Source organism: Myxine glutinosa, chromosome 5 (assembly GCF_964187855.1).
Source record: "Myxine glutinosa chromosome 5, kmMyxGlut1.1, whole genome shotgun sequence".
In the NCBI taxonomy this organism is placed as follows: Eukaryota; Metazoa; Chordata; class Myxini; order Myxiniformes; family Myxinidae; genus Myxine; species Myxine glutinosa.
This window is the reverse complement of record NC_136265.1, coordinates 172,565,681-172,587,196: the sequence shown is the minus strand read 5'-3', so window position 1 is coordinate 172,587,196 and position 21,516 is coordinate 172,565,681. Positions and strand designations below refer to the sequence as shown.

The 21,516-nt window shown below is 40.3% G+C and overlaps 1 protein-coding gene across 4 annotated transcripts in view; it reads right to left on the bottom strand.

Moving 5' to 3' along the window:
* LOC137426720 (apoptosis-stimulating of p53 protein 1) overlaps positions 1-21,516 on the bottom strand; it is a 228,887-nt gene that overhangs the window by 138,864 nt on the left and 68,507 nt on the right. Inside the window, exon 1 of one of the 4 annotated variants that reach the window (XM_078779092.1) lies at positions 5,213-5,326. The exons of 2 other annotated variants lie outside the window; for them this stretch is intronic. The gene's annotated coding sequence lies outside the window, so the exon portion shown is untranslated. Of the gene's footprint in view, positions 1-5,212; positions 5,327-21,516 lie in introns of those variants that run through there. One more of the 4 variants, XM_078779090.1, reaches the window with a different exon arrangement.

The window sequence follows — 21,516 nt, the reverse complement described above, 5'->3', positions numbered from 1 at the left end:
CACATTTACCCCTTATACAGTCAACCTTATCATGAACAATAGTCCAGTAGAAATTGACATGAAAATAGCCGAACCCAGACATTTTAGATAACAACCGTTTTTTGGTGCTAAATGCTTTATATGACTGTCATGTATCTGCAGACAAAATTCACATAAATTCACAAATGGGGAAACCTGTTTTTTATTAGGTCAAAGTATATGACCTATCAGAAAACGGTAAATAATAAATTTCCCAGGTTTAGATGATAATGATTCGCAAATACGCTTTTATATGACATAAAATGTTGTGAATACTTTCTGATAAAATATAAAATAATAAAATTAATAAATTTTACTCATTATAGAAACATATTTCTTTGAAAAATATTATTATTTTGTCCAAAATATGCAAACTTTTATCTAAATATTCTCGTGTATGTTTGTATAAATAAGTGTAAACACTTGAATGAAATGATCATATGAACACATTGTACAATGTTTTGTTCCAAAATATACCAGTATTATTATTTAACCCAACAGTGTTTAATTTAATAATCATTTTATTCATTTAAAATAGCTTTTTATCACTACCACTTAGAGGCCATCATAGCTCAAGTGTACATAAATGTGACAGGAAATCACAGTAGATGACTCAGCCATTATGTAATCATACACCAACATATCTGCTGTTTAGGTAAAACAAACAACGGCCAAATTATTGCACTTTAACTTGCGTACGCACGTTAAAAATCCTTATGCAGTTGAAAGTCGAAAAGAGTAGGCCACAAGGCCGCTGCCCTGGCACTACTCAAAATTAGAATCTATCTGACCCCGTCAATACTCTGGACGGTAACATGAATGAGTACCTCTCAAGACGGAATGAGGCTGCCTGAAAAAGACGAGCCATACGCAGTCCGATTATAAGACTAGCAAAACAAGAGCATACGCGTTTCCCCGAGCTGAAAAGCGAGGTACGAGAAAAAAAAAGACACGTACAGTGTGTACGAAATCAAGCCCCGAAAACTGGCAAAGTACGCACACTTGAAGAGACGTCCTGATAGTCTGGTGCTCGAGAGCATTGAAGGTGATGTCGAGGGCCGGGGAAAACGAGCTGGACGACGAACGGGTTGGACGGACAACACAAGGACTGGGTAGAGCCAGGCATGGAGGGAGGTCGCAAAGTGGCACGCTAGAAGATACTTCTACGGCTCTACGACTTACTTCATCATCACACTATTTGTAACAATTATGCGCTTCTTTTTGTTGCTTAATTAACTTATACTATCACCACTGTTTTACAGTGTGTGACAATAGTGCATTCATTATATGTCATATGGAACATGCTGCACATGCCGTTAATGTACGATGTTATAGAGTGAAATTTACTAAGTATAACTCTCACTCAAATTATCAAATACACATTTTAAAATGGCATTATTAAAAGTTTATCTGTAAGTGGAAATCTAGATTTATTTTTGTTGATTGACCCATTGACTTATATACCAACTTTACATATATTACTGTGTCATATTTGTACTGTGCAATCCCAAAACACATGGACACTGATGATATGTGGTCAGGGTTAAAGACTATGTACACGAATACCGTTGCACAAGGCATTTTATTAGATGAGGTGCCTACTAATGACCACTTGGACAAATTACACAAACATATTTGTGACTTTAAAAACAATCAGAAAGAATCCAAGACAGGAAAACTGTGGGTTATGTATATGGACTTTGTGTCAATTGTGCAACATTTCATCAGGGCTGAAAGAACTGGTAACTGGGAACTTCATCTGAAGGCGACTCAGCAGATGTTGCCATTCTTTGCAGCTGCTGGACACAATAACTATACAAAATGTTGCCGGCTTTATCTCCAAGATTCTCAGGAACTGTGTCCCTGTCTTGAGGAACCAATGCACAGAGGACTGTTCACTGTGCGAAGGGATAAGAAACTATTGTGGAGTGGAACATGGTCTGATATGACCATTGAGCAATGCTTAATGAGAGCAGGAAAGACGCAGGGTGGTCTCATTAACATCACGCACAAGGACTCGGCCAGAACAAAATGGCTTCTTACTGCACATATAGTAGCACCATACACTGATGCACTATGATCCATGACTGACACTTACACTGGAACATGGTCAGAACAACACAAAGAGGTTCGTGCAGGAAACATCAGGCAGGACTTGGAAGACTTGAAAAAGTTCACAACCTTTCTCAAGGCCATAATCCCTTCATTGCGCAAGAAGATCAAGAACTAAGAAACATTTCCACAGGACTGATAGCAGATCACTGTGTTAATGTTGATGCTGCTATAAGCATTGGCCAGAAAATAACGCGAAAGTTAGATGCTAAAAAGTTTTGCGCTGTTGTTATGAAGAGGTCAGAACAAGCGACTACATTTGCTGCAATGCGAAAGGCTCTCACAGTTTGCGATGAAGAAATGCACATGTCTTCTGAAGAGCTCCACCATCGCTTGCTTTCCACTGCTTACACGAGTGGACCTCCAGACCAAAGTATATTTGCATATGAACTTGCAACCGTATCTCCAGCCCTTTTCCAAGATGATGGCAGCATGCAAAAGTGTCAAAAATCACAACTGGCAAAATATATCTATCTATAATTCCAGTAATCTCTGTGTGTATGTTTGTATGTTTGTATGTTTGTATGTTTGTATGTATGTATGTTTGTCTGTGACCGCTGTTTCTCGACAACTACCGGTCCGATATACTTTAAACTTGCCAGGTATATTGCTGGGGACCCGAGGATGTGCCTTTTCAAGGTTTCATATTAATCGGACAAGTAGTTACCGAGCTATGGCGATTTCTTTACCAAACTCCGCAAGCCGTTCGCTTTGGACCAAACCATTTCATGTAAATAGAGGGGGGGGATTGTCACCGTACTCGCAAGCCGTTCGCTTTGGACCAAACCATTTCATGTAAATAGAGGGGGGGGATTGTCACCGTACTCGCAAGCCGTTCGCTTTGGACCAAACCATTTCATGTAAATAGAGGGGGGGGATTGTCACCGTACTCGCAAGCCGTTCGCTTTGGCTTTGCGAATGGACCAAACGATTTCATGTAAATAGAGGGGGGGGATATAATTTTAGATATATATATAGTACGGGCATGCCCTAGTAGTTCAAATGAGCAGTGATATTGTTCAACGAAAAGCTGAAGACTCTGAAATTAGAGTGTTTGATGGCTGCGCACTGCTACATCGGATTCCTTGGCCAAAGGTTGGGACAATGAAATCAGTATGTGACTCTTTTGTGGCTGCTGTTGTACATCACAGACTACCTGGAGTTCCATTGTGGGTGATTTTTGATAGTTATGGTACGGTAACAACCAAGGATCCCGAGCAGAAGCGCAGTCGCCTTCAACAAACATGTCCTGACATTGTTGTCGAAGACAAGACACCTGTTCCAGGAAACCTGACGGCCTTTCTCTCAAACAATCGGAATAAACAGAATTTGATCAAATTGCTAGCAAATCATCTAACAGAAATTGGGATTGAAGTAGAACATGCTGGTGAAGAAGGTGAAGCAGATGTAGTGATCGTGAGCAAGGCACTGCAATTGTCACAAACTCCAAGAGTTGTAATTGTCATTGCTGACGACACGGATATTTTTATTTTGCTACTGCACCATTCGAGCAGTACTGCTGATATATTCCTACAGACAAGAAATCAAACCATTTCTATCAAAGTTGCTAAGGAAGTGTTAGGGAGGGAGTTGTGTATGTGTCTACCATTTGCCCATGCTATGTCAGGATGTGATACCACATCAGCATTGTATGGCGTAGGGAAAATAAAACCACTGAAACTGCTAGAGTCATCACAGAAATGGAGAGCAGATGTACTGATATTTGGAGATATTACAGCGTCAAAGAATGCAATACAAGATGTTGGAGAAAAATTTGTACTGTCCTTGTACAGTGGTGGAGCAGGAAGACGTGGGTTGGATGAACTGCTTTATCTAAATGTGATATCTCCAAAGTACGTGCCTCTTGAGCGTATGCCACCTACAGGAAGAGCTATTTATTTCCATAGCCTTCTAGTACATCACCAAGTCAAATCTCTGCAATTAGAGTGTTTGATGGCTGCGCACTGCTACATCGGATTCCTTGGCCAAAGGTTGGGACAATGAAATCAGTATGTGACTCTTTTGTGGCTGCTGTTGTACATCACAGACTACCTGGAGTTCCATTGTGGGTGATTTTAATCCAATGGCGTCAACTAAAAACTGTGCTAACTATGGAGGAATATGGATACAACGTAGAGGCTGGCTTAGTTCTACCCATTATCACCGACAAGGCACCAGTGCCTTCAGAACTGCTAATTGATATAAGATGCTTTTGTAGGAGCAAACAACGCTTATGCACATCATGTACCTGTGCCAAGAAAGGCATTGCTTGTAGTATCCATTGCAAGTGTGGTGCATAATGTGAAAACAGTTCACGCACAGTTGACAGCATATAAATGGGTGAAGCATAACATTTTAATATGTCAATAATATGAACAATGTGACAGTATTGAAATCACGGGGCACATGCACAAGATTGTGTAAACTCATGCTTCTGGCCATAATACATTATTTAGAGGGGTTATGCATTAGTTCATTTTTATTATGAAATATGTTATCAACGCTGTCAGCTAATAACTATCTATAATTCAGGATGTGCTATAGAGAATAACTCGGGATGTGTATATCTAGAAGATGCAACTTTAATGATCCATATATATGACTTAAGTTTACACCATTATGAGAAATTCATACATGTATATGTGAAGATTTGACAGCATGTACTTGTTGCTAAATTCAGTACAACTTTCTGAATCAAGCCTATATTAGATATAAACTTGGTACAACAACACAATATAGGGTCTGTTTGTATTTGCCTCTAATTTCATTCATAAATTAGTGGATATAAATTGTATACTTACCAGAAACTATACATTATAATGCCCCATTGGCGGCCATTTTGAATTCCCCCCCCAAAAACGTATTTCCCCATTTGTGAATTTGTGTGAATTTCTTGTGTGGCCATTTTGACTCCTAATAAGGTGTTTAAAACAAAAATATGGTTGTTATCTAAAATGTCCGGGCCAATGTCAATTTCTACTGGACTACAAGACAGGCATCTCATACGTCCGGGGAAAGTAGATAGAAAAGGGCAGAGAAAGAGAAAGAAGAAGGCAGGGCGTGTTGGCGACCACTTCCTCACCTGTATGTGAACAGGCTTGGCCAAGTGGGTCCCAACGAGGTGTCAATGCAGATAAATGAGAGATTCCGGTGGGAGGTGCACTGTCATGTGGCATCATGTGGTGCTTATCTCTGAAAAGAACTGTTGTTGGACTCAAGTTGATGCTCCACAACAGTGCAAGCAAATGAGGGTATGCACTGGAAGATGCAAAGGTATATGGTGTGTGTGTGAAAGATGTGTACAAAGTCAGTCCTACTGGGACCTTGTCAGCGACCGTCCCGCTTGGTGCTTTGAGGAGTTCCCTGCTTGGCGCCTTTAGCGTTCCGCTTGGAAGCCCTTTGCTCTCCGCTTGGAAGGGCTTTGCTCTCCGCTTGGAAGGGCTTTGCTCTCCGCTTGGAAGGGCTTTGCTCTCCGCTTGGCGCCTTCCTGTTCCGCTTGGCATTCCGGAAGCCCGGTCAACTCCAACAAACTACTCCATCAAAGTTTTTATTGGCCCTGCATGGTGCCTCCAATCACGTCCACGTTTTGCAGCTGACATTAATTGGCTGAGGCCTGCCGTGATTCAGCCACTCAGATTCATCACTGGAGCACAGGAGGGAGAGGGGTGGGCACTTTGGGAAGCACTTCGTTTGATCTGCCATGACTGGGATCCTGAAACGGCGAAAGATTACGACAATTACAACGCTAGAATGGCAATTATTTGGTCGATTCAAGTACAGGTGTTGGAAAATGAGGGTTTGAGAATGAAGGTTTGGGAATGAGGGAGAGAACAATGGTGAAGGATCTAATGACAATCACAACGCATGTACCTGTCCCTGATATGAGCGGAAGGGTAACCAAACTAAACAGAATCATCATGGAAATATCTAAATTACTGAGTAATTTTATGTGTTGAGTGTAACTCCCCGGGGCTTCTCCACAACGGCAAAAGTATGATTACTTAGTCAACACTATGACCACAAGTATAGATAGTATGATTTCTCAGGACACTATGACCCCATAATGTCATATAGTGTCCTCACCATTCATGTAATACGCTGAGTCGTACTGTATATGTAGAGTGCCTATAAAAAAGTCTAAACCCCTTTTCAAATTTTTCACCTTTTGTTGCCTTATAGCCTGGAATTAAATTATTTTAAATCAGACTTTTTCACCTTTATTTACACATCGTAACCCACAACTTCCAAGTGAAAAACAAACTCTACAAATTTCAGAAAATTAATTAAACATACAAAACTAGAATATTGTCGTGTGTCTACTCTGTAGTGAACACCGCAGGGCGACACGGATGACCAAACGAGCTTTAAATCCAAGGCGTTCAATCCAATGGCGGACCTTCGTTATATGCGCGGGGGGAAGAGTGGGAGGAAGAGCCGCGAGCGCTTACCTTCACCCATACAGACTCAAACACAGACAAAGGGAAAAATAACTGTGAAAATAAATGCGTTAGTTTGTGGGCACTTAGCTCTGAGTGGCTCTTGAACCTCGTCAGGAATCATCCCGGTTCGTCACAGGCCTCGACGTCCTTGCGTGGGAACCACAGGCTGCGCTGCCGCGAGCGGGAACTAGGCCTCCTGTGCAGTCCGCATTTCTCGCTGCCAAGCTCGAAGTCAGCAGGCAGTGCCCGTTCCACTCGCCCCGGTTCGTCAATGAATTTCAACCACTCGCCGTGAACTCCCGAAGCAGAGCGAGATATCAAATCGTGACCGTTCACTGCCAAAGCCAAAAGATGAGAGGAAGTCAAGATGATGTTCGACTGTTCATTTATGAATGTACCTCGCTCCAGAGAACAAAATGTCGGGAACACGACGGTTCGCCACCAAACCCAGAAAACGAGAGCATGCAAATGCGTCCACCTTTCACCAACACCTCCAGGACCCGAGAGACAAAATGTCCGCCCTCCAATTCCTTTGTACTCGAGGCTCTGACGTCATCCTGACAACGTCTGCGTGTCCGCTCCTATCAGCAAGTGCCATCTCCTCACTCTTTGTGTCCTGACCAATCACTGCTCTTCGGGGCGTGGCCCCCATACCTGCCTGCTTGAGTTGCGATGTGACAGCTGCGGCACCAGCGGTAGTTGAATGTCCCAGTTCCGGTCGCTTTTATTTAGTGTTATAAATGTGCGATTGCCTGGCTTTGTGTGTGTGCTGCTGGTGTCATAAGGAACAGAGGAAAAATAACAGAGGCCATTACATACAGTGAATTAATTACCCATAATCCCTAACTAATTAACATAACTCCACCCTCGTGATGGGAACTAAGATACGCTCTTACACGACATACGGTCTACCGGATCCCTACTTATGATACATGGGGTTTCTTCTTCTTCACGACAGTCAGAGCACACACTACCTATGCAATTCTACGTGGACGAAGGTAATCACTGCCTATCCCCTACAAACGTAACAATATCTTGGTTGGATAAGTGTCCACCCCTCTGAGTTAATAATTGGTGGAAGCACCTTTGACAGCAATTACAGCTGTGAGTTTGTTGGGATAGGTCTCTACCAACTATGCACACCTTGATTGGGCAATATTTTCCCATTCTTCTGTACAAAACTGTTCAAACTCAGTCAAGTTGCGTGGGGAGTGTTGATGGGCAGCAATCTTCAAGTCATACCACAGATTTTCGATTTGATTTAGATCGGGCCTCTGACTGGGCAACTCAAGGAAATTTATCTTTTTGTTCCTTAGCCAATCCAGTGTAGCTTTGGGTGTTTGCTTCGGGTTGTTGTCATGCTGAAAGGTGAACCTCCATCCCAATTTCAGCGTTCTTGCAGAAGGCAACAGGTTTTCCCCTTGGACTTTTCTGCATTTTGCTCTATCCATTTTCCCTTCTATCCTGACAAGTGCCCCAGTCCCTGCTGATGAGAAACATCCCCATAACATAATGCTGCCACCACAATGCTTCACAGTAGGGATAGTGTTCTTTGGGTGATGTGCTGTGTTGGATTTGCACCAAATGTAACGTTTTACATTTAGGCCAAAAAGTTCCATCTTGGTTTAGTCAGACCACAAAACCTTTCCCCACATGGCTTCAGAATCTCTGGAGTGTTTTTCTTGCAGACCTCAAATGGGACTCGAGGTGGGATTTTTTGAGTAATGGCTTCCTTCTTCCAACCATACCGTACAGGCCAGACTTTTGGAGTGCTTGTGATATTGTTGTCACATGATTAAGAAAGATTATAAAGCCATTCATTATTCTTTATTCATTTCATTGTGGTGGTGACTGAATATTTCATCCAAAATCAAATGAAAGACCATATACTGCATTGGAGTCATCAGAAGGAACCTGAATAAGCATTGAAAGAGTCATGGTCACCCTCGAACCTATCCAGGTGCAGTCAAGTGAGGTTTACAAAAATTTATAAAGATAGAGATAAAGAAAGACAAAGTAAGAGGAAAATAGATAAAATAAAGGAAAAATAACAAAAAGAAGAGAAAAAGCAAGAATTATAATGAACAATGTGAAAAAGTAGAAAGAAGTGTGAAAAGAACAAAGATCAAAGATGTCGAGAAGAACCCGGATAGATGCAAACTCCAAGCGGGCTTTCATGTGTCTTTCACTGAGGAGAGGCTTCCGTCTGGCCACTCTGCCATAAAAGCCCAGATCGGTGGAGTGTTGCAGTGATGGTTGTCCTTCTGGAAGTTTCTCCCATCTCCACACAGGATCTCTGGAGCTCATCCAGAGTGACCATCGGGTTCTTGGTAACCTCTCTTACCAAGGCCCTTCTCCCCCGATTGCTCAGTTTCGCCGGGCGGCGGCGGCTGGGTTTGGCGGTTCCAGCCAGGAAGAGTCCTGGTTGTTCCAAACTTCTTCCATTTAAGGATTATGGAGGCCACTGTGCTCTTGGGAACCTTCAATGCAGCAGAAATTTTCTTGTAGGCTTCCCCAGCTCTGTGCGTCGACACAATCCTGTCTCTGAGCTCTGCAGGCAGTTCCTTCGACCTCATGGCTTGGTTTTTGCTCTGATATGCATTGTCAGCTGTGAGACCTTATATAGACAGGTGTGTGCCTTTCCAAATCATGTCCAATCAATTGAATTTACCACAGGTGGACTCCAATCAAGGTGTAGAAACATCTCAAAGATGATCAAGAGAAATGGGAGGCACCTGAGCTAAATTTCAAGTGTCAGAGCAAAGGGTCTGAATACTTATGTCAATGTGATATTTCAGTTTTTTCTTTTTAATAAATTTACAAAACTTTCTAAAATCCTGTTTTCTCTTTGTCATTATGGGGTACTGGGTGTAGATTTATGAGAGGAAAAATGATTTTAAACGATTTCAGCATAAGGCTGCAACATAACAAAATGTGAAAAAAGTGAAGGGGTCTGAATACATTCTGAATGCACTGTACATGTACAATACATCCAGTTTCTGTAGGCTACTGATCATACTCGGCCTAACAGGCCTACGGACAACACTGGCACGCTTACCGACATCGTCCATTACTGGTTCCATGGAGATGCTAATTTAATGCTTGGGGGATGGGGTCAAAGTCGTTTATCGGACAATCTCGCTAATCCGACATTGGGTGCTGGGAACAAAGTAGTCCGGATTAAAGAGGGTTGACTGTGTGTGTGTGTGTGTGTGTGTGTGTGTGTGTGTGTGTGTGTGTGTGTGTGTGTGTGTGTGTGTGTGTGTGTGTGTGTGTATATATATATATATATATATATATATATATATATATACACACTATCAGAAGTACCCGGTGTGGAAGTGTAACTCAGTGTAACTCATTGGTTGGAACTGGTAACGAACCAAGGTACGAGCAGGTGGTCGTAAGAATGTCAGGAATGCATCTCGCCCTGTCGAAGCTGGGAGTCCTGTTGTGTAGCTTTAGCACGACCCCGGGCTAACACACATTCCCAAGCCCGTATTATTGTCTTTCATCGGGATGCAAAGAGGATGAAGCAAATTCCCAGCAGGGAGGAGCGAGTTGGTGCCAGGAAGGCGAGCAGGATGACTGAGTAACATTGCTGCGGAGAAGGGATTACGATTTCAGCGCACAGAGGATTAACTGAAGTTTGCCCATATAAACAGAAGAGACTTTGAGTCAAGGAGCACTCATCCTCAGAAGCCCTGCCCGACGGAATGAACGCGTACCACGAGTACGGCGCTGCGGAGAAGACATCAGCTACGAAAGAGGGACTATGCGGATAGAGTTACCTGGTCCATTGAGTTAAACGGTAGTTATTTGGTATTGGAATGAAGTGAACAACCAGTTAATAAAGTTGTGATCTTTTGTAAACCTGTGACATCATTGGAGTCTTGAGTCTCACAACACTTCCACGACAATCTGGAGGCACCGCTGGATTTCGAGTGGACTTCGCCAAGGTAAGCATGGCGTCTTGGGGATGGTCCATTATGAAATACGAACCTGTGTTTAATTCTGAACATGGTGGAGGATGTGTGTGTGGGGCTTGCCGCGATATAGGTAACATAACGACAATCCAAGGAGTGTAAACGTATTTTTGTCACGACCGTCCGAGGTAAAAGTCACGGATGGAACGTTTTAAATGATTCTATTATTCGTGTGCTTGCGAGGATGCGTACGTTATACGCTGTGTGTTAAGAGCCTTACTCTGGTCTGCAGGCAAATCGGCTCATGAAGTGCACCATGAGGCGATTTGTTTGCCGGTTCGGTAAGGTTCGGTAAGGTCCGTACACGTGTACAATCGTGTACACCCGTTTTAAATTAATAAATAAATAATTTTTTCCCAGTTTTCCCGCCATGTCTAAAACTCGTTTGATCAACGTATAAATTAATGACAGACAACGCTATCTCATGCCGGTCCAGAATTATTGTGAAAGATGGCGATTGGATGAAAATTGCATACCGACACTCCCTCACTGTCCCTCATTGTCCCTCATTTCCATTTCGGCTACCTGTCTCTTGCCCCCGCTCTTTCTTGCGAAATGAACGTTCTTTGAACAAGTGGAATGATTTAGGAATGTTTAGAGGTCATTGCAATATTAATTACTTGGGATCATTTGTGAAATTTCATGAACAGATATGTGCAATGGATCTAATTTGAGTGAGTATGAGAAAATTTGGTGCAGGATTCGTGGAATGTACAAGGCTGGTACATGTGTTTAGCACTTGAAGACGTACCCCTGAGCTGCCCGCTCAAGGTGTGCGATTAAGGCGGCGGACAAAGAAAGTATTATATACAGATATTTTTTCTCAGTCAAATTGGATGGGAAAAATGCACTTTTATATTTTCCCCCATTGCAATGTGCTTATATTTTGGAATGGCTAGGGGGATTTAAATAAAATAAAAATGAGTAAGCTTTTCAGACATGCTTCACGGTTAAATGAAAGACAATAATTAAGCGCTTTGGGGAAAGCAATGGCAAACCACCCAATGTCGTACACGATATTTTCAGCACGATCATGGATTTGAGAATGCATGTAACTTGCAGTGTTGAACAAATTAATACAGAGAGAAAGAGATAGACAGGGAGAGAGAAAGACATAGAGAGAGAGACAGAGAGAGAGAGATAGACAGAGAGAGACAAACAGACAGAGAGACAGAGAGAGAGAGACAGAAAGAAAGAGAGAGAGACATAGAGACAGACAGAGATAAAGATGATATTCAGACAGATAGAGAGAGACAGACAGACAGACAGAGAGAGATAGACAGAGAGAGACAGAAAGTGAGAGAGAGACAGACAGAGAGAGATAGACAGAGAGAGACAGAAAGTGAGAGAGAGACAGACAGAGAGAGATAGACAGAGAGAGACAAACAGACAGAGAGACAGAGAGAGAGAGACAGAAAGAAAGAGAGAGAGACATAGAGACAGACAGAGATAAAGATGATATTCAGACAGATAGAGAGAGACAGACAGACAGACAGAGAGAGATAGACAGAGAGAGACAGAAAGTGAGAGAGAGACAGACAGAGAGAGATAGACAGAGAGAGACAGAAAGTGAGAGACAGACAGAGAGAGATAGACAGAGAGAGACAAACAGACAGAGAGACAGAGAGAGAGAGACAGAAAGAAAGAGAGAGAGACATAGAGACAGACAGAGATAAAGATGATATTCAGACAGATAGAGAGAGACAGAGAGACAGACAGAGAGAGATAGACAGAGAGAGACAAACAGACAGAGAGACAGAGAGAGAGAGACAGAAAGAAAGAGAGAGAGACATAGAGACAGACAGAGATAAAGATGATATTCAGACAGATAGAGACAGACAGAGAGACAGACAGAGAGAGATAGACAGAGAGAGACAAACAGACAGAGAGAGAGAGACAGAAAGAAAGCGAGAGAGACATAGAGACAGACAGAGATAAAGATGATATTCAGACAGATAGAGAGAGACAGACAGACAGACAGAGAGAGACAGAAAGTGAGAGAGAGACAGACAGAGAGAGATAGACAGAGAGAGACAGAAAGTGAGAGAGAGACAGACAGAGAGAGATAGACAGAGAGAGACAGACAGAGAGAGACATAGACAGACAGAAAGAGAGACAGACAGAGAGAGACATAGACAGACAGAGATAGACAGACAGACAGAGAGAGACAGACAGAGAGAGAGACAGACAGAGAGAACCACAGACAGAGAGAGAGAGATAGACAGACAGAGAGAGAGATAGACAGACAGAGAGAGACAGACAGAGAGAGAGAGACAGACAGAAAGAGAGAGAGATAGACAGAGAGAGAGAGACAGAGAGAGAGAGACAGACAGAGAGAGACATAGGCAGACAGAAAGAGAGACAGACAGAGAGAGAACATTTTTGGGAACGTTTTGGGAACATTCAAATGTTGGGTTTTGCTAACGTTTCCACAACGTCGCCACAACGTTTCACTTTCGTTGTTGCAACGTTTTGCTCCAACGTTTTGGGAACATTCAAATGTTGGGTTTTGCTGACGTTTCCACAACGTCGCTACAACGTTTCACTTTCGTTGTTGCAACGTTTTGCTCCAACGTTTTGGGAACATTCAAATGTTGGGTTTTGCTGACGTTTCCACAACGTTGTTTCAACGTTTTTCACATTACTTTCCTGCAACATTGAAATAATGTTGTTGTAAAACGTTTCCACAATGTCGCTACAACGTTTCACTTTCGTTGTTGCAACGTTTTGCTCCAACGTTTTGGGAACATTCAAATGTTGGGTGTTGCTAACGTTTCCACAACGTCGCTACAACGTTTCACTTTCGTTGTTGCAACGTTTTGCTCCAACGTTTTGGGAACATTCAAATGTTGGGTTTTGCTGATGTTTCCACAACGTCGCTACAACGTTTCACTTTCGTTGTTGCAACGTTTTGCTCCAACGTTTTGGGGACACTCAAATGTTAAGTAAATCGGATAAGAATTCACGAGTTATTTAATTATTAGCGATTAATGAAGTACTTATTTAATTAATTACATTTCTTATTACATTACAGTAATTACATTACAGTAATTACCTGAGGTAATTACAGTAATTACAGTTCCGGTAATTACAGTAATTACAGTAATCATTACAGTAATTGCAGTAATCTTATTACAGTAATTACATTACATTAACTCAGGCACCTTTTGAGTAAGGAAGCTGATATTTGGACATGACACTGACCAAGTGATGTGGCTGTCAAGGAAAATTTTGATTTATTGATTATAATTGATTATATTGATTATATTGATTATATTGATTGATTATATATATATTAATCATTTAATAAATTAACTCGTTGATTTATAAATGACTTATTTAATTAAAATTCCTCAGAGATACATCTTCGGATGAAATACTTGCAGATTGGTTATGCTATGAGCCAATTGATTAAGGAAAATATTTTGTGATGGCCATATTGGCAATTTCGTGGCCATATTCGTGGCAACTCAGTTAGTGCCACTGCACCTTTAAAATGCATCCCTGCGTTCATTTTTCGATCGATTGAGTTGAAATTTTGAACAATCGGATCTGGACTGTCGTTGTTAACGACTCTAGCACGCACCCGTCCAATCAGGATGGAGCGGTATGGTCCCCGGATCATCACTGCCCGCAGTTTTAATTAGTTTTACTTTTTCTCTTGGTCATATAATTTTGAAGACATGCATGTCATGATATAGGAAATGTTTGTTCTGTTGAACGGAATAAATGTTGTTTATTTGTGTGGGTGTGTATTTTTGTGTATTTTGTATATATTTTCACGGCTAATTCCAGTTAACATCCTGCAAAATTTGCTCGTTTTTCTGGCCGAGTCGAAATTGCGTTGAGTTCCTATGGCATGCGCCATTAAAAGCGCTGTGTAATGGTTGAGCTCCCTTTATTTCGTTTTGGTCATGCGGATGAGCAGACAAAGTGACGAATGCTGCGGCTGGAGCAGTAGAAGCGATGTTTTTTTTAATTGAAACGATGTAATTTAATTAAAAGTGGGAGGGGGCAACACCACGCATACCTCTTTTAAGGTGTGTATAAACCCTGGAATAAATGTGGGAGGGGGCAACACCACGCATACCTCTTTTAAGGTGTGTATAAACCCTGGAATATTTCAGCAATCAATACAATGCTGAAACTATGTAAGTTAATTTAATGAGTAATTTAATGAGTAATTTAATGAGTAATTTAATGAGTAATTAAAAGTGGGAGGGGGCAACACCACGCATACCTCTTTTAAGGTGTGTATAAACCCTGGAATAAACGTGGGAGGGGGCAACACCACGCATACCTCTTTTAAGGTGTGTATAAACCCTGGAATATTTCAGCAATCAATACAATGCTGAAACTATGTAAGTTAATTTAATGAGTAATTTAATGAGTAATTTAATGAGTAATTTAATGAGTAATTAAAAGTGGGAGGGGGCAACACCACGCATACCTCTTTTAAGGTGTGTATAAACCCTGGAATAAACGTGGGAGGGGGCAACACCACAAAGCATACCTCTTTTAAGGTGTGTATAAACCCTGGAATATTTCAGCAATCAATACGATGCTGAAATGATGTAATTTACTGTGTAAGATGGTCGACCTTGGGTTTGTTTGGGTTTTGTTGTTTATTTTTGTGGGTGTGTATTTTTGTGTATTTTGTATATATTTTCACGGCTAATTCCAGTTAACATCCTGCAAAATTTGCTCGTTTTTCTGGCCGAGTCGAAATTGCGTTGAGTTCCTATGGCATGCGCCATTAAAAGCGCTGTGTAATGGTTGAGCTCCCTTTATTTCGTTTTGGTCACGCGGATGAGGAGACAAAATGACGAATGCTGCGGCTGGAGCAGTAGAAGCGATTTTTTAATTGTTCAATGATTATTCGATATTGTTATGACTTATTGTCAATAGGTATACTAAGTGGCCATGAGGTAGCCTGTTGCTATGTACAGTTTTATTCTATTGTTGATTATACCACATAGCTGTGGTGATAAAGGAAATGTTCGTTTTAAATAGATGATTATGATAGGACCATGACTATAAAATCATGATGATTATTATGAATGATATCATAGGGTTCAAATGCAGAATGATTGCATGAACTTGGGAAAGAACTTTCAAGCCCTATGGGATAAATTGGGTGTTACAAGCGATGGAGTTTCAAAATTTAGCATGATTGAAGGAATTTTACAGTCTTATTTCAGGAGTTTTACGAAATTTATATTGCCAAGAGATTTGGGTACTATTAAAAGAAAAATGATGAGATATTTTTCCCAAAGAACTTTAATATCTGCCATCCATTTTGGCGGTCTCACGAATGAAGGATGAGTTGCCTTTAGTGGTTGCAAAGAAAATTTGTGGAGACCAGGCAAAATGGAAAAAATAGGTCAGATATGACCCTAGGACAGAACAGTGATTCGTCAATTGACATGAGGTATGAACCAGAGGTGACGACCGATGAGCTTCGATCTCAGTCAATAGATGGACCTGTCCTGACATCATTGGGGAAAGGGCTTATGCAAGGAGTCATCCAAAATGATTAATTTGATTTATTGATGAATATTGATAAATTAATTGAAATTGAATAATTGAATTGAACTGAATAAATTCAATTGAATAAATTTAACTGAATAAATTGAACTGAATAAATTGAATTGAATATATTGATTGTTTGATTGATGAAAATGTGGTCACAAGAAAGAAGCTTTGATATCTTTGTGAGATATTATCAATGTGAAGACAACCTTGGAAAATTGAGCAAGGTGGTGAGTTTATATATAGATATATATGTGCGGTTACCATTGTGTGATTTCCCCTTCAACAGAGCGGACACCTGAGGATTCACCCATTTCATACTGACCCTCTGGCTCATCTGCAAATACTGATCTGTGAGATTGGATTGTGCAAAAGCCACAGGTGAGAGAGATTCTCTGGAAATCACCATTTGAACAGGTGGAGAGATCCTTCCTGGAGGTACGAGTGAAGCTTTAGAGGAACAAACTACAACACATCCAACGCTACTTTGATAAAAGGCAGAATGGGAAATGGAGCCTGCAAGAATACACAAGGACAACCAGAGATTCCACAAAAAGGTACTTGTACACATCATATGTACGACCGTTATGGTGCCGAAGCTATAAGGCAGGTCGAGAATTGGTATTTGTGGACAAAGGGACATGATGAGGAGTTTCCAAGAGATGGTATATTTGAGCGAAGTCGATTGGAAAGATTGGAACAAAGATTGAAAGCCAGGAAGAGACAGAATCTAACGGTAGACTGGCTTGCATTCCATCTTTGGGATGGTGAATCCAGACAACGGGAACAGCAAGAACGGATAACGGATCTAGAACTTAAAATAAAAAGGATACAGGATACAGTGGAGGAGACAAATGCACAACTGCCCTCGAAATTAGGAATGAAAGTGACAGTTGTCCCATCTGATTTCCAGTTGTCTCCCCAAAAAGGACGGTACAGAGAATTTTTTCGTGTTTCAGGAGATAACGAGAGATTGCAGTGGCAACTCAGGGATGTAGAGATGCAGCCCAGCAATACAAGTGCACAGGTGCACAGACCAGGCAACGACAGAAACCGGTGTTTCAAGTGTGGACGGATGGGACATTGGAAAAGAGGATGTCCGTATACCAAAAGGAAGACAAGTTCATAGGGTAAACCAAGATCAAGGGTACCAGTGCTGACCGATACCTCAGACAATGATTAGGCCTTCATTGCGACAAATCCCAAATGACGATTGGCCTCAACAAATTAGATTACTGGACAAACATGAATAACTGTCGATGATTCTTGGGTCTGAAAAGTTTTCGGAGCAAGAATTATTCATTTTCTTTTGCTTATAAGCAAATTGATAATTAATTGATCAAATGCTGAAATTGGATCTTTTATGTTGGGCACAAAATTTTAAATTTACAAAGTTTGGAACAATTGCTTTGCAATTTTTTTTGGCAAACCAAGTGACAAGAGTCACATCATGATCAGGTGGGAATTTCGGACTATTGTTCCGCACGATTGATAGGTCAGTGGTCGACTGACATACAAATGGGTGGGTAGTCAAATTTGGATAAATTATTGTGGGAACTGAAAGGGTAATGTCAATGTGACGTCATAGGGGTTTTCTAAGAATAAACCGTTTGGTCCATTTGTGTATTAGCGCTTATAAAATTGAAGGACAAATTTTGAGAAATTGAAATAAAGTTGACACCCATCCGGATCTGTAAATAAGGGTTCCAACGCAAACAAATACGCATAATGCATGTGTGTGTGGGTATTTTGTGTGTCAGTGTTTTTGTTTTTGTGTATCAATCTTACAAGATTGTTGACACCGACAGTGTGCCTTGTCTGAAAATAGATAGTTCCATGGGGATGGGATCGCATATCGAGAGAATTCGTAAAATAAAAAATAGAAATATAATTTGATTATGAAAATTATCACTTTTGTCAAGGGAGATGGAGAATAAAGATTTGATTTGCTGAGTTATGAGCAGCTATTCATTAATAGTAAAAATTGGAAGTAATCTTGGGATTCCATTGTGATAGAATTTATATGAGAATCAAAGCTATTTATGGATATGAGCTTCATAAAAAATGTGGGAGTACAAAATTAGCCAAATTTTGGAGAGGTCTTACACTGACTTCCCAGAGTACTCTGCTCACGGATTTTATATATATATAAACTTGAATTTTATCAGAATATAAATTGGGCTGTATGTATGGATGTGTATAAGGCATAGATGATATGGGAAAATAGTAAAGGAAATTTTGCTGGTTTGAACTATTGTGAGTTTTGAGTTCTGGAGTTCAAGCAAAGTCACTGGTTAACAGATGAGAATGGATAGTAAATAAATTCTTCGATGCTGGGTAAATTAAGTACGATATTACTAAGACTTATGAGAGCTATTGTTCTTCCTTACAGCAGTGCGAAATTATTGGGAAAAAAAATATATATATATTAGATCCAACATAATGAATCTATAAATGAATGTCAGAGGGATAATATCCTCAATTTGTACTAATTATTTGATTGTGGGTAAAGGAATTAATTTATCATAGTGGATTGTTAACAGCAGCCTGAAAATGTCCTGAGAGTGCATCCATGTAATCAGAAATCCCAGATTTGTTTTTACAAACAACATTTTGGTAGAGGTCTTGTGTGGACGAGCACTTCCTTGGTAGATAAAAAACGGTACTGCATGCTGGCAGCCACTTTTGCGGCCAGTTAGGCCAAACAAATTGAGAGGAAATTGTAGTTAAATACGTAAGTTACACATGGCTATTTGTAAAAAGGAAATTTGTTGAGATGGGAAACATTTTTCGAAGGTTTATTAAAGTGTTATAATATGACATGTGGCAAGGCAAACTATTGGATGGGAAAATTAGATCTGGTTATAGAATAAATTTATTGACCCCTTGAAGTTAATTCTTCGAATCATTGTTTCACTGGCATTTTTTGTTCACATTGGAAATACTTTGGTAGAGCTTTGTTTAAAACCTTTGGTTGCGGTATCTTGGAACGAAATGATAAACCATAGGAGATTGATAAGAATTAAAAAAAAAAAAAAAAAATGGACCCAAAATATAAAGTTGGATTCATGCCTCTCATTGCAAGCAAGCACATGGGGCTAAGGTGGATGATCCCACAGAAAATGAGGCTGCACCTAGCAGCCCAGCAGAACATTCAGTGGCAGATAAATGATAGTCGTGATTTACAGTCATTTGAATTACATTTTAACACCCCTTGCATTGATAAACATTACATTTTCAACATGTGATATTCCTACTTGGGATAGTGACATTTATTTGCCTACATGACATACAATTACCTGCTGATATTAATACAACATGAGTGAAAAAATGTATCACAACTACACTCATGATCAGGGGATTGAGTTCAACCCCGGGAGATAGGGGGATCAGGGTAAGACAAATAATCTGATTTATGTTACATATTAATGGATTTTCTTTATTTACCTTTTAGGAAGCTTGTTAGTTTGGTATATAATGTTGAATGTCATCGACATATAACTATGTCATAGGTATGAATATATACAAGGAGTAGCAGACTTGTTTGTTGGTTTAGTAGTTATATTGGCAATTGTTTTAGTGGTGGCTTGCTTGAAAGCCTTAGTGACGGTGTGTTTGAATAAGGTAACCAACAACACGATGATAACGCATGAAGTGACAAATGAGGAAAGAAATATGGAACCACAAGAGGAAGACTTTTATGGCGACATAAATACTGAGATTAAAAGATTAAATCAAGTGATGTTGCAAATGAATACAGTAGAATTAAGATAATGGCATAACGACAATGTTATGAGTTGTGTCAATTACAAGATCAGTGAACTCATATCACCACGAGTGACACACTGTTAAAAAAAAAAAAAAAAAAAAAAAAGGGAAAAGAAAAAAAGTGGAGAGGAATTATGGTAATAATACATTATGCTTAATTTGTTGGTTTGGAAAAATTGCTGTTGGGAATTAGATATTCCCGTTTGTGATTGTAATCATATACAATTTATTTTCGTAGAGTAGTGCTAAAATACCTGCATGAGTTAATTTTTGAACTATATTAACCTGAAAGCATTTGTGGATGCTATTCTTAGTTTAGTAGTAAAATACATACCTGATAGAATATTATTTGTGTGACGCATATAAATGAGTATAACTTTTAAATGTTTTAAGGAAAAACAACAAATTGTTGAATGTGAAACTGTCGGAAGACATACATGATTATGCTGATTTCATGGTAAGATGTACCCTATCTGATTCAGTGTGTGTGGAAAGCAGATTCAGATGTGACTGAACATAAGGATAAGACGAGATCACATTTTGAAGGCAGTGCTAACGGAATTGGGAAGAAGTTCGAGAAAGAAAATTTGTGGCTAAAAAAATGAAGTTAATCGTGGCATACACCCTCTTTCTCAAAGAATGATGAAGACATTCTCCCGTGTAACTTGGAGATGGATGCTTACCTTCACCAAGGAAATTTATGTGACCATTTGCCTGGATCACACTGCAACATATGAAAGAAAGGCGATCACTTACTCTTGTTCGAAGGTTTTGAACATTCATCACATCAGAAGTTGCAGGACAACGACATTTTACCTGCAACCTCTGTGAAATGCGGGGACATATGTTATTACTTCACCAACGTCCGGGGAACCAGCATGTAGCTGCAAAAAACGGCTGTGCCCTTGTCACAACAGCTGTGCATGATTCTGCTGGTTGCTCCTGGTATGGACCATGAATGACCTGAACACCATGGTCCCAACATCATTGTGGATGCATCCGGCATCCCTGTTCCACATCTTGCTGGCCAATCAACATTACACCAACACTTGCTGCCCACTCATAATGAGGGAGGAGGCAAGTCGACTACAACTGGGCGACGGCCTTGTTCAAGGAATCATTATGGTTCACAGCAAGAGTGGCAAGAATGCTACATGGAGAGCAGGGTCAGTCTATGACTCCGCACCGTTACCACAACAGCGAAATCCTACACGAAGTAGTGCAGGTGTTTATAAAGACAGAAGAAAATGTTTCATACCTGAATTCAAACACAAGTGATCAGCCCTTCCTTTCAAACAAAGAATCAACGTTTGTTTGGAGGGAAACGTTTTTGCCAGATGTTGCAGATGCCTTAAAAACTTGAAAATGGTGAAGCAAAATTGTTGTATCTTGGTGATGGTGAAGTGTTGTTTTACAAGGATATTTGTGATGCAAATGAAATAGATTGAATTAACAATATGGAAGGAGTCAATGACCAACGAAATGTTTTGTGATCAGAGTCTTGCAGGATGACGGTGTATGCCTAAGGAAATTATATTGATGTTTACTTGTAGTGATTGATTGTTTACTTATATTGATGTTTAGATTAATGGTTAATATAAACAAAAAACAAAAAGATGAGGGAATTGTGGAAGTGTAACTCAGTGTAACTCATTGGTTGG